This window comes from Astatotilapia calliptera, chromosome 22 (assembly GCF_900246225.1).
Source record: "Astatotilapia calliptera chromosome 22, fAstCal1.2, whole genome shotgun sequence".
NCBI classification, from domain to species: Eukaryota; Metazoa; Chordata; class Actinopteri; order Cichliformes; family Cichlidae; genus Astatotilapia; species Astatotilapia calliptera.
The window spans coordinates 30001114-30012282 of NC_039322.1; the positions used below are offsets into that span (position 1 = coordinate 30001114).

The 11169-nt window shown below is 42.7% G+C and overlaps 1 long non-coding RNA gene across 1 annotated transcript; it reads right to left on the reverse strand.

Moving 5' to 3' along the window:
- Positions 1–235: 235 nt before the first annotated feature.
- On the reverse strand, positions 236–10792 carry LOC113014919 (uncharacterized). Its single transcript, XR_003271030.1, has 2 exons — positions 10039–10792; positions 236–1454 (listed from the first exon to the last, which is right to left on the reverse strand). It is a non-coding gene; the product is annotated as an uncharacterized LOC113014919 (long non-coding RNA).
- Positions 10793–11169: the final 377 nt, after the last annotated feature.

The following is an 11169-nucleotide window of genomic DNA, read 5'->3' on the forward strand; positions in this document are numbered from 1 at the left end:
GCAGAGGTGTTTTTTTCATATTACAGATAAACACGAGGCAATTTCCCCCTTCAATTTATTAACATTTCAAGCACCAATCCTCAATCATCCCTTGGACACCAGTGGACGCGTAGGACTGGCGCTCTCCTTCATTGTCCTGCAGGTTTTCAATAAAGCGCTAAGCTGCACGAGTTGTTTGTTGTCTGTAAAGTCAGCTGCAGATTATAACAGATGACAAAAAAAAGAGAGAAGCACAAATAAGATTCCCTTTTATTGGACATCTCCACTACACAATACCCATACATTACCTGCCAGTGAATATTACATTAGAAAAATCGGCCCTTTTTTATGGTTTAAATCTTGTTTGTGTTGAATCCACAGAAGTCCTGGAAATCAAAGCAATCACAAGCTTTTGCCAACTTCACAGCCTCTCCTCTATCTGCGGCCGTGGTTATTAAGGTTTCTTTTGCACATGAATAGGGGCGCCGTTGCTCCGGGATATATTGTAAGTGACTGCTGTTCGTCTAGCCACCAGTGTTTCTCACAGAGCTGTGAATAATAGATAGGAAAGCTGACCAGAGATAATATGCCTCTCAATGAGAACATACCTCCTAGCGCATCTAGTGTCTAAGAGAATGCTAACAAGGAGCGCACATCCCCCCCACCATTTTTTTTCTTTCAATAATTTTTGCAAAGCCGCAGAATGTTCCTTTTTCTTTTGGCTCTCATGAATTTATTAATAACAGAATTCCTTTCAAAACATCTCGTCTGGATAAGATGGATAACACGCTCCTTTTATCATGCGCCTCTCCTTCAGAGGCGCGCGCACACACACAAGCGTGCGCAGCATATATCGCGCTGACAGTGATGCGCTGTGAAATCGGATGGGAGGGCTGGATAGCGGTTTTTGTAGATTTTCGCCGCATAAATTTGGGTCACGGAATAGATTATCGCCCCACACGTGTCACTCTGACACTGATAGACGCTCGCAATCCCACGCCACTCATAAATTACACATGCTTCATGAAAATGAATTTGCCGTTTAAGTTGGTAAATGATCATTCAGTGGAGTGATGCGTAGTGTAGTCACAGTTTCTCTTTCTGCCATGTGAATATGTAACGTTGACTGAAATCTGTTTTCTCATCTTCAGGAATTCCATAAAAGTTTCAGTCTGACGAGGCGTCAGTGTGACTGTCCCTGTTCCGGCTTCCTTTCAGGCGAATTTAAATAGCCTTGGTCCTTATACAATGAGGCACAGATTCTGGACGGCTGAGGCCGTATCAAAAGGATCCTATGGAAAAATAAAGGCAGACAGCTCTGTCGCTCAGCAGAGGCACTCTACTGTAAAGAATTCATAGTGTTTGAAGTCAATGACAGCTTTTAGGGATTTGGTGGAGACTCAAGCCGTCTCTTTTTCCACTCTTGCACATAAAGATGAGTCTCGGGTACGTGTGCGTCTCATGTGTGGATGTGCCTGAAGGTGACAAAGACATAAAGTACAATTTCAGCTCCCCTTCAAAGCCACCAGTGCTGTTTCTAAAGATTTAAAAATGACTTTTCCGATTAACGTCATCTCGCCTCGTATTTAAAGGCCTGATTTGCATTTATCTTTGCGTTCCTAAATGACCGGCGTGAATGCTGTGCTAAATTAGCGTCCCTGCTTTTTAGGACTTAAGATGATGTGTAGGCAAGTGAAACTTGGGCAGGGCTGGGAATAGATAACTGTCATGTCTGAGGCCCGGATAAGAGGTAAAAATCCAGCTTTCAGTGTAGAAGATGGGATGTCAACTCTGGTCAGTCCATCCGCCGCCCAGTAACCCTCCTCCTCCTCCTTCTTTAAAGACATTATTCTAACCCGACTGAACCAGTCTGATTACTTTGTTGTCTGGTGAAAACAGCCTGGACAGCCAGTGTGTGAAATATTAAGGGGGGAGGTTTAAAGACCCTAAACTGGCATGTCATATCCAGTTTGCATAAAAACTACCAAATGCAATTTCGTCAAGCTCACCATGTACAGACAAACCTGTTAATGCTTGGTGTAGATGCAGAACAATTAAATACCCTAATAAATACCAGTTAATAAAAGGTGCTAGACACATTCCTCAGGTATTTTGGTCCATATTGACATGATGGCATCACACAGTCAGGGTGTGCGGGACTCCAATCTCTTGTTCCACCGCGTCCCAAAGGTGCTCTACAGATGACTGTGGAGGCCATGTGAATACTGTGAACTCCTTCCCACATTGAAGAAACCAGTTTGAGATGATTTGAGCTTTGTGATGCATAATACTGCTGGATGCAGTAAACCGTGGTCATAAAGGATTAACGTGGTCAGCAGCAATGCTCAGGCAGGCCGTGGCATTTTAACCATGCTCAACGGGTACTAAGGGGCCCAAAGTGTGCCAGGAAAATATCCCCACTCCACTGTACCACCAGCAGCCTAAACAGTTTATACAAAGCAGGACGGATCCGTATTTTCATGTTGCCTATGTTTTTCCAATCTTCTATTGTCCAATTCCAGTGGGCCTGTGCAGACTATCCGATTGTTAAGTGATGACGTGAGGAATCCTTCTTTCGGGCCTAAAGTAGTCTGCATTTAATATGGCTTTTGTGTTGTTAACATGTTTAATGTTATGTATTTTCTTCTATTTAATCTCAAAATGCTCCTAAAACAGTCAGTGATCCCTGTTGACCTCCCTCGGCTTTTATTACCGCTAATCATTTATTTAAGCTCAGTTTTTAAAACCTTAGGATTAGGGATGGGTATCGAAAACCGGTTCTTGTTGAGAACCGGTTCCCACTGTTTCAATTCCTTGGAATCGTTTGCCACTTTTAAAAACGATTCCCTTATCGATTCCAGTCGCCCCGAATGACGTCATCACGTTGAGTAGCGTCTTTTACCCAGTAGGAAACACGGCGCCTGAGCGGCGCAAACGCTCAAAAGTTTGGTTACACTTTATGAGAAAGGATGACAACAGGGCAACGTGCAATACTTGCAAAGTAGAGATTTCATCAAAGGGAGGAAACACTACGAATATGCAAAAGCATTTGCTCAAAAAACACGCGATTGCTTTCAACGAATGTCGTGTTTTTGATCCGCTCCGGACTAGCGAAGCTCAACCCAGCAGCAGCGGTAGCGTTTCCACGTCCTCTCCCGTTAATACTGCAGGTAACTAATCAATTAGCATTGCATATTATGTTAGCGCGATTTACCTTATTACAAAACCTGCTATTACTGTGCGTTGCATTTAGATAACCATGATGAGAGAGACAGAGTCTGGCTGGCTCAGATGCTGGCAGTTCTCGCTGCAGTCTACCGGTAGCGTCTCCTTTCAGGCCAGGATAGACGAATGTCACCCAGCAGTGTCTAAGTTTGTGGTCAAAGGCTTGCACCCATTTGCCACAGCAGATGCCCCCGATTTCACTTTGGTAAGCGAATGTGTTTAATTGTAGGCAGGGACATTACTGGATATTCTTGTGTAATTGCTACAGAATAATTTATGTTAAACTTTGTTATTGCTACAGGAGAATATTAATTTTATTATTTTACATATACATTTTTTTTCCTGGGGACCCTGTGACACCCCATTGAAGAGCCGTAGGCTGGATCTCTTAAGATCTCACTGTTGGGTTTGTAAGGCCATGTTACTCCTAAATTTCTATCTTGTTCAAAGAGAAGATATAAAACAAAGTTCTAAGCTAATCGAACTTAGTGTTCTCCTTTTTAAAAAAAAAAGAATCGATAAGAGAATCGATAAGGAATCGAATCGTTAAACAGAATCGAAAATGGAATCGGAATCGTTAAAATCTTATCAATACCCATCCCTACTTAGGATGTAACTACAGCCCATCCCATGCAGCAGTACATGATGGACTAACCTCGTATTGTGGATGGATTATCTCAGTTGTTCTCTGGCTGAAGTTTGGTCCTTTTACAGCATCCTGTCATGCGATTACATTTGTCCCTGACCACCGAGAACACTCATGTTAACTTTTATCGAGTGGAAAAAAAGTTAGCTTGTTTATATTATGCTAACATAGCTGTGTCACTAGCGGTCACGTAGCACATCATTATATACCAGCTAGCCAAACTTCAGTAACCCTAGAAACGTCACGGCTGTTTAGTTTTCTGTCTTCATTTATGCTGGAAGTGATAACAGAGCTGTATGTTTTAATTTGTTTCCAAAACCCCGCAGTCAGGACATGCTATATTGTATTTAGATAGAAGCTAGCGAGCTAACTCCCTGCTAACTTCTAACTCCGTTAAATGTCATAAATTCTGTTTTCATGGATGCCTGGATGTTAAACTCAATTGCTACACCTGGTAGAGCAGAATGCTGATCATTTTATTAAAGATGAAAGACTTTAGACAGTTTTTCAACTCTCAGTAATGCCATCGTGATCGTTTGATATATGGACCTGCAGCGGAGTTTAGGTCCAGACACGGCTAGTGACGTCAGACTTAACAACCGGATAGCATCATTGTCTTGTTCTTAGCTAACAGAAGTGGCACTGGGTGTGAAACGCTCTTCTGCATACCTTGGTTGTAACGTTACTGTTCTCTACAAGCCATTCCTCTGACCTCTCACATCAACAGCATATTTTCACCCAGAGAACTGCCACTCACTGGATATTTTCTCATTTTCAAACCCTTCTGTGTAAACCCTAGAGGTGGTTCTGTGGGAAAATCCCAGTAGATCAGCAGTTTCTGAAAAACTCAGATCAGCCTGCCTGGCACCAACAGCCATGCCACGTTGAAAGTAACTTCACATCAGCCCTTTCTTCCTCATTCTGATGCTTAATTTCTTAAGTTTACTGAGTTGCTGCTGTGTGAATGAGTAACTAGATATTTATGGTAATGAGTAGTGGAACAGGCTTACTGAATGAAGAGTCTTTGCCTGAAATGTCTTGGTAGGTGGGGGAAGAAAAAATTAAAAAAATTAACCATATCTCAAAGACACACATAAAAACTACTTGAATTTTAAGCTATCTAAAATGTGAATTTCAAATTTCTAAAAGCTCTTTGCAAATGTTTTTTTACCGTCAAATGTTAAGTAGAAAAACCCACCAAAAATTCGACAGTGAACAGGCAGCTAATGAGGTTTGTGTTGGTTCTTCGGCTGCCTGCTTGGATATTACCCTGACTGCTCTGCCACAGCACAGCCAACCACTGATATGGAAAATACCCTGGCAGGTTCACTAGAAAGCCTCCAAAGCAGCGACCTGTCACAGGGTTGGACTTAAAATAAATGGAAGAATGCAAGACGTCCAATACCTGGCTTGACATAAAAAGGAAAAAAGCAAAGCTGTGTTTTTTTTTCCAGCAAGGAAACAAGTTTGTTTCTTTCTGAGAAATATCAGGGGCACACCTGGCAGAAGAATGAATAAAAGAAGATGTTTGTGTGCCAGATGCTAGAAAAAAAATCTGCAAGTGCAAAGTCAGTGTTGCTGATAAAAGATCAGTGGAACTGGCCCAGACAAGGCAAACAAAGATACTCCACGGAATCAAGGGTGTCTGGACAGCATATCTTTTATATGTACAATGGAAAAACCTGTTAAGGATTTTGGTCCCATTTGAGCTTCAACAGCAAGTGAAGATAAACTAGTGCAGTGTACCGAGCAAAGGCGTCTCTGATTGTCCTTAACGTAAGACATTGTGTATTGATTCTCTATCTGGCAGCTGACGGTTGTTGCAAACACATTATGATGCAATTTGAGGTTCCTTACAAAATAAGACTGGCATCAGGTAGTTAACCCCGCAGCACCAAATGCAGCAAATTATGAGTCAAATTAAATAAAGCTTAATGCAAATCACAAATAAACACAGCTCAGCAAAAATATGCATAAGTACATATAAGCCCCTTTTCCATTAGTACAGCAGTTCCTAACCCCCGGGCCACGGACCAGTACCGCTCCGTGAGTCGTTTGGTACCGGGCCGCTAGAGTTGAGGCTCGGGTGTGAAATTTATGTTTTCAGGGTTTCTATTGTTTTTTTTAATCGTTTTTTTCATTAACTCGGTCTCCCTGGGTCTTTTTCCGTGTCCGTGGCGCAAAAAAGGTTGGGGACCGCTGCATTAGTACCTACCGGGATCGACTTGCCACAGTTTTCAGGGTTTTCCATTAGGTCATAGTACCTGTTACCAGGTACTTTTTTTAATACTTCCTCGGCAGGGGTTTCAAGCGATCTGAGCAGGCACTAAAATGTGATGTGGTCAAACTGCATGCCACCGATTGGCTGGTCAGTAGCGTCACTCGATGAGTCATGAGAGTGTCTCGTGTAGGGTTGCCAACCGTCCCTTAAAAAACGGAATCGTCCCGTATTTAGAAACAAAAGTACACGTCCCGTATTGAGCTAATAAGGGACGCACTTTGTCCCGTAATACAGTGAGAATCAAAAGTAGTCTATAAATGTTTATGGAATTAACACTTTGTTTGAAAACATAATTCCCAGCCCCTCTCCTGCTTTGTGACCAATGAGCTGACACCACACTTATGACAATTCGAGTATAACAATTCAGATTACCGCTCATCTCATTGGTCGAGGAAAGGTCGCTTACAGAGAAAATACCGGAAGACAACAGATGACCACAACAAGAAGCATGGCCAACAGGGAAACAAACGCCGACACTGCGGTGCAAGTCTCGGACGACAGTACACCTAAAGCTGGGCAGACACTGTGCGATTTTTTCAGTCGCGTTATTCAGCTCCTGCTCAAACTGCACGATTGACTCGCAGGGGTTAGAAGTTGGTAGGTCACGATGCAGAGTCTCACACTATACCGCCCGATGCTCTGATGCGACCTGAGTGCGCACACTGTGCCTCCATAAAATGAAGGTTATAACAGAAAATCTGTCGCTCGCTCTCTCTGTCTTTCACTCACACAGACACACCACCACCATCAACTTTGCTAAATTGCTAATGAAAAACATTGATCAGGCAGCTGTGACTGAGCAGCAGTGTCGATCCAACTATTTTCACGGTTGTTGTGGTCGTGATCATTTTGTGATGCCACATCGAAAAGGCTCGGATGAGCTTTCCAAAGTTCTCCAAGTTGTGCCTCCGTCGCTTGTGTCCAGATCACACGCTGCACTGCCGTGCTGCTCCGTCTTTTTCACCGACGTTTACGTGTTTGCGCGTGAGCAGTGTGAGCCCCTGTGGTGACACCCTCACGAGCGATTGATGATCGGGAGCTGGTCGTGAGGTGTTAATCACTTCTCGTTACCCCACGTATACTACACGACGCACGATGAAGGCCAAAATCGGTCCGATCACTCAAAAATCGGCTCAAAATGGGCCTAAAACCGCACAGTGTGAGCCCAGCGTTAGAGCAGCAATGTTTGTTCCCCTCAGAGAAAGGGAAGAATGGGAAAAGGAAAACACCTGGCTGGAAAAAGTTAATATGGGCATGTGCAATGAATATCAGCGCTATGTGGCCAGAAGTGTGATAATATAACTTATTTTGTGTAATAAACAACTGCAAGGATAGATGATTACAACAAATTGATGACTAATACATAAAAGTAATACATAGATGAATAATGATGATGAGTTATGATGCGTAATCATGGGAACAAGCGGGTTTACAAACAGGAGCAGCTGATTAGCATTAGAAAAGCTGAAATAATACCTCAACTGAAGCCAATTGTACTAAATGCACTAAATGTGGACTGTTACAAGAATATTTTTCTTTCTATTGTTTTCTATTATTTTAAGTTAAGCAGGACAGAGTTCTTTTAAAGAAAGATTTACTTATATTCTCAAAAGTTAAGCATGACAGGCTTCTGTTTAAGAAAGAGACCTGTTTTACTGTGTTAATGTTGTCATTTTGAGCTAAAAATAAATGGCTAAATGATCATTTGTTTCACATGTGTTCATATCACAAAGAATACACATCTACTTAAATCAAATTCAAGTCAAATGGTTAAAAAAATAATTTCACACGCAAAAAAAGAGCTAGAAAATTCACCACACTGGGAAGGGTGAAGACAACTGGGTCGCCCGGCCCTGGCCACGAGGTGTCCCTTATTTATTTTTCAGGGAGTTGGCAACCCTAGTCTCGTGCATGAAAATTAAAACAGGCATTTTTTAAAATCCAGCAATGAGGGAAATGGCTACCAAAAAAAAAAGCCATGTTCCCCAAGTCTGACGAAAAGCCACAGACCGAGCAGCAGGTATATTCTTGCCTCGACGTCCCCCTTTTTTGTAGCGTTCATGTCGCATATTGATTACCTCACAGGACGCTCAGACACATTGCTATTACGATAAGCATGCATGTTAGCTAGCACGAGATTCTAATGAAAATCCAGTCGAATCAAGTTGTGGCGATCCGTGGCAAGTCTATCGAAGTAGTAGCTAATGGAAGGGGCTATAGTAAAACTTGAGCTTGTAATGCTAAAAGGCTAAACCTTCTAGAGTAGCAGGAGTGCTACTTGCCAGCAGTGTTGCCAACTTAGTGACTTTGTCGCTATATTTAGCGAGTTTTCAGACTCCCTTAGCGACTTTTTTTTCTAAAAAGCGACTAGCAACAAATCTGGCGACTTTTTCTGGTATAACTGGAGACTTATTTATGACGACTTTTTGACGTGAAAACGCATATCGCTCTTATTCTCAACAAGCAGCGGTGCTGCCGTGGGCACCTCACCCGTGCCAAAGCGCTCACGGGCGGAGGATAGTCCTCCTCCGCTGCTATCAGGGCAGCAGATGTTCACACCTGTACGTCCAAACTGCAAATGAATCACGCATGAACGAAGCCGCTGCTCCCGCACTGACTGTAACGCAGTCAGTTCTTCTTTTACTGTTATGCTGTTTTGTGGATCACAAGCTTTAAAATTACTTATAAACACATACCACACACACAAAGGCACACCAGAGTGCCATTTTCAGGTTACTTTTACCGGTCCAAGCCCGGATAAAGGAGCAGGGTTAGAATTGTGACATAAAAAAAACCAAATGGTAAATGGCCTGTATTTGTATAGCGCCTTACTAGTCCCTAAAGACCCCAAAGCGCTTTACATATCCAGTCATCCACCCATTCACACACACATTCACACACACTAAAAAAAAACAATAATTGCTAAAAGAAATTTAATTTATAGTTCTAAATGAATTCCAAATGCAATTTTTACTCACTTTATGTCTCTTCCACGATGTTGTTTCTCTCTCCAACAACGTAGGTTACAATTACATTAGCATGACCAATTATGCAAATTAGGCGATGACATCATTTAGCGACTTCAAGCGACTTTTAGGACAACCATTAGCGATTTTCCTTACTGAGGAGTTGGCAACACTGCTTGCCAGATGGTAAGGCTACTAGCCATTAACCGTGGACTAAAGCAGTTACAGTTTGGCAGTTAAATCTTTGGACAGTTAACATATCAACAAAAATAAAATGGCATAAAAAGTGGGAAGGGGCTTTAAAGGAGTTAAGCTAATCAGTGTTGGCTTACTGTGTTTACGTCAGTGTTATCAACCTCAAGATTAGTGTTTGACTAGTGAACAAAGCAAAACACCTATATCTGATAGTTTACACTATGCCACAAGAAAGTATTGTGTTTTTTCTTTTGAAAATGCAGAAGCACTCTAAGTTCCTAAAATACTCACTGGGTTCAGTTAAAACAGGGTTTAACAGACCTCTTCCACCTTGTAGTAGTGAAAAAAAAAAGCTACAACCTACTTTTGGAGCAGGTTTCTAGCAGATGTCACATTAAAGCAAATTTGAATGACATGTGTAACGTACTGTACATAATGTGTAGCATAGAGCCTGCTAGAAGCTCCCAATCCTCTTAGCGAGGCTCTTGTTTGTTTAGAAAATAAATAGTACCATAGATTCAGTACCATAATTCATATGTCAATAAGGATGTTCAACAGCCTCTGTGGTTTTGTTCTATGTTTTCCTGCTCCAGTGCTAAAGGTTTTACAGGAGATCTATTGGCATTCTTTTTCTTTTTTTTTCTGGTTCATGCAGCTTGGCTGTGAGGCGAAGCAGAGACAGCTTTGTTGTCTTATGTTTAGGTGACAGGCAGGAGGTCCACCCCTCTCGCCCCCACATATATCACCTCCTCTCCGCTTGGTGCACATCAAGGGGATTAGCGTCTTCCTTCTCGCGTGAAACAAGCAACATCAATGGAGACCTGCGAAAGAGTCACCCGATGTTCTGCATAAAGCGCGAGCTGCCGAGCCGTTTATGCAGCCCTTTGTGAGGTAAACACTTCAACATCAATCGATCGGCTGGGGAACAGGCAGAGCCTTTTACGGATTCACCTTCCCCTCCCACGAAACGAGGGGATGCGGCATCATCTTGATGGGTTTAATTCTGGGGAGAAAAGAAGGGAGTAAAGGTGAAACAGAGGAAGCAGAAAGGAGGAAAAGCGAAAATGACGGCCTCCTCCCACTGGGTTTGGCTCCAGCTGGTGGGAGGAAGTAAAAAATGAAAATTTTATGAAGGCACTTTTGCTTTCTGTAAACAACATTTGTTTCTCAAGGCCCGTAAAAATCAGCCGAGTTCGTTTACATCTAACCGTCATTATCATTAGAAGTCCTGATCCCAAAAAACTCTGGGTCAGACTCGAGCTGGTCGGATTAAAAGAAAAATGAAAATTCTAAGAAGACACTGAAAATCTTTCCTTCTTTTGCTTTCTGTAAACAATACTTACCTCTAAAGGCCGGGAAACATCAGCCGTGTTCGTTAACATCTAACCGTCATTACCATTAGAAGTGCAGATCCCGAAAGTCTTATCAGTGCCTCTATTCCTGCTGATATCAGCACCCTGCCTCCCCCCTTCCCCACTGTGGACACACACACACACACACACACACACACACACACACACACACACACACACACACACACCGTTATCTCTGCTATCTGGTTTTTAGCCAACTCAGAGCTAATCCAGTGTGAACCCACTCCCTGGCTTCTGCTCAGCAGTTTGCAAACAGATTTGGAAAACAGACACACACACACACACACACACACACACACACACACAAAGGGAGTCAGAGTGTTTGGCCCTGGAGCAGGGAACATCACGCTCCAGTAATGTGATGCCGAGGCAACACTGCGCTACAGTAGTGTGGCATTAACATAAATGTGCATCTCAGCGCGAAGAAAGGGGAACATGGGGATATTTGGAGCTGTCTGCATGTGATAGCTGTCTGATTACCTCTGCTGTGACCTCGGTGTCCTC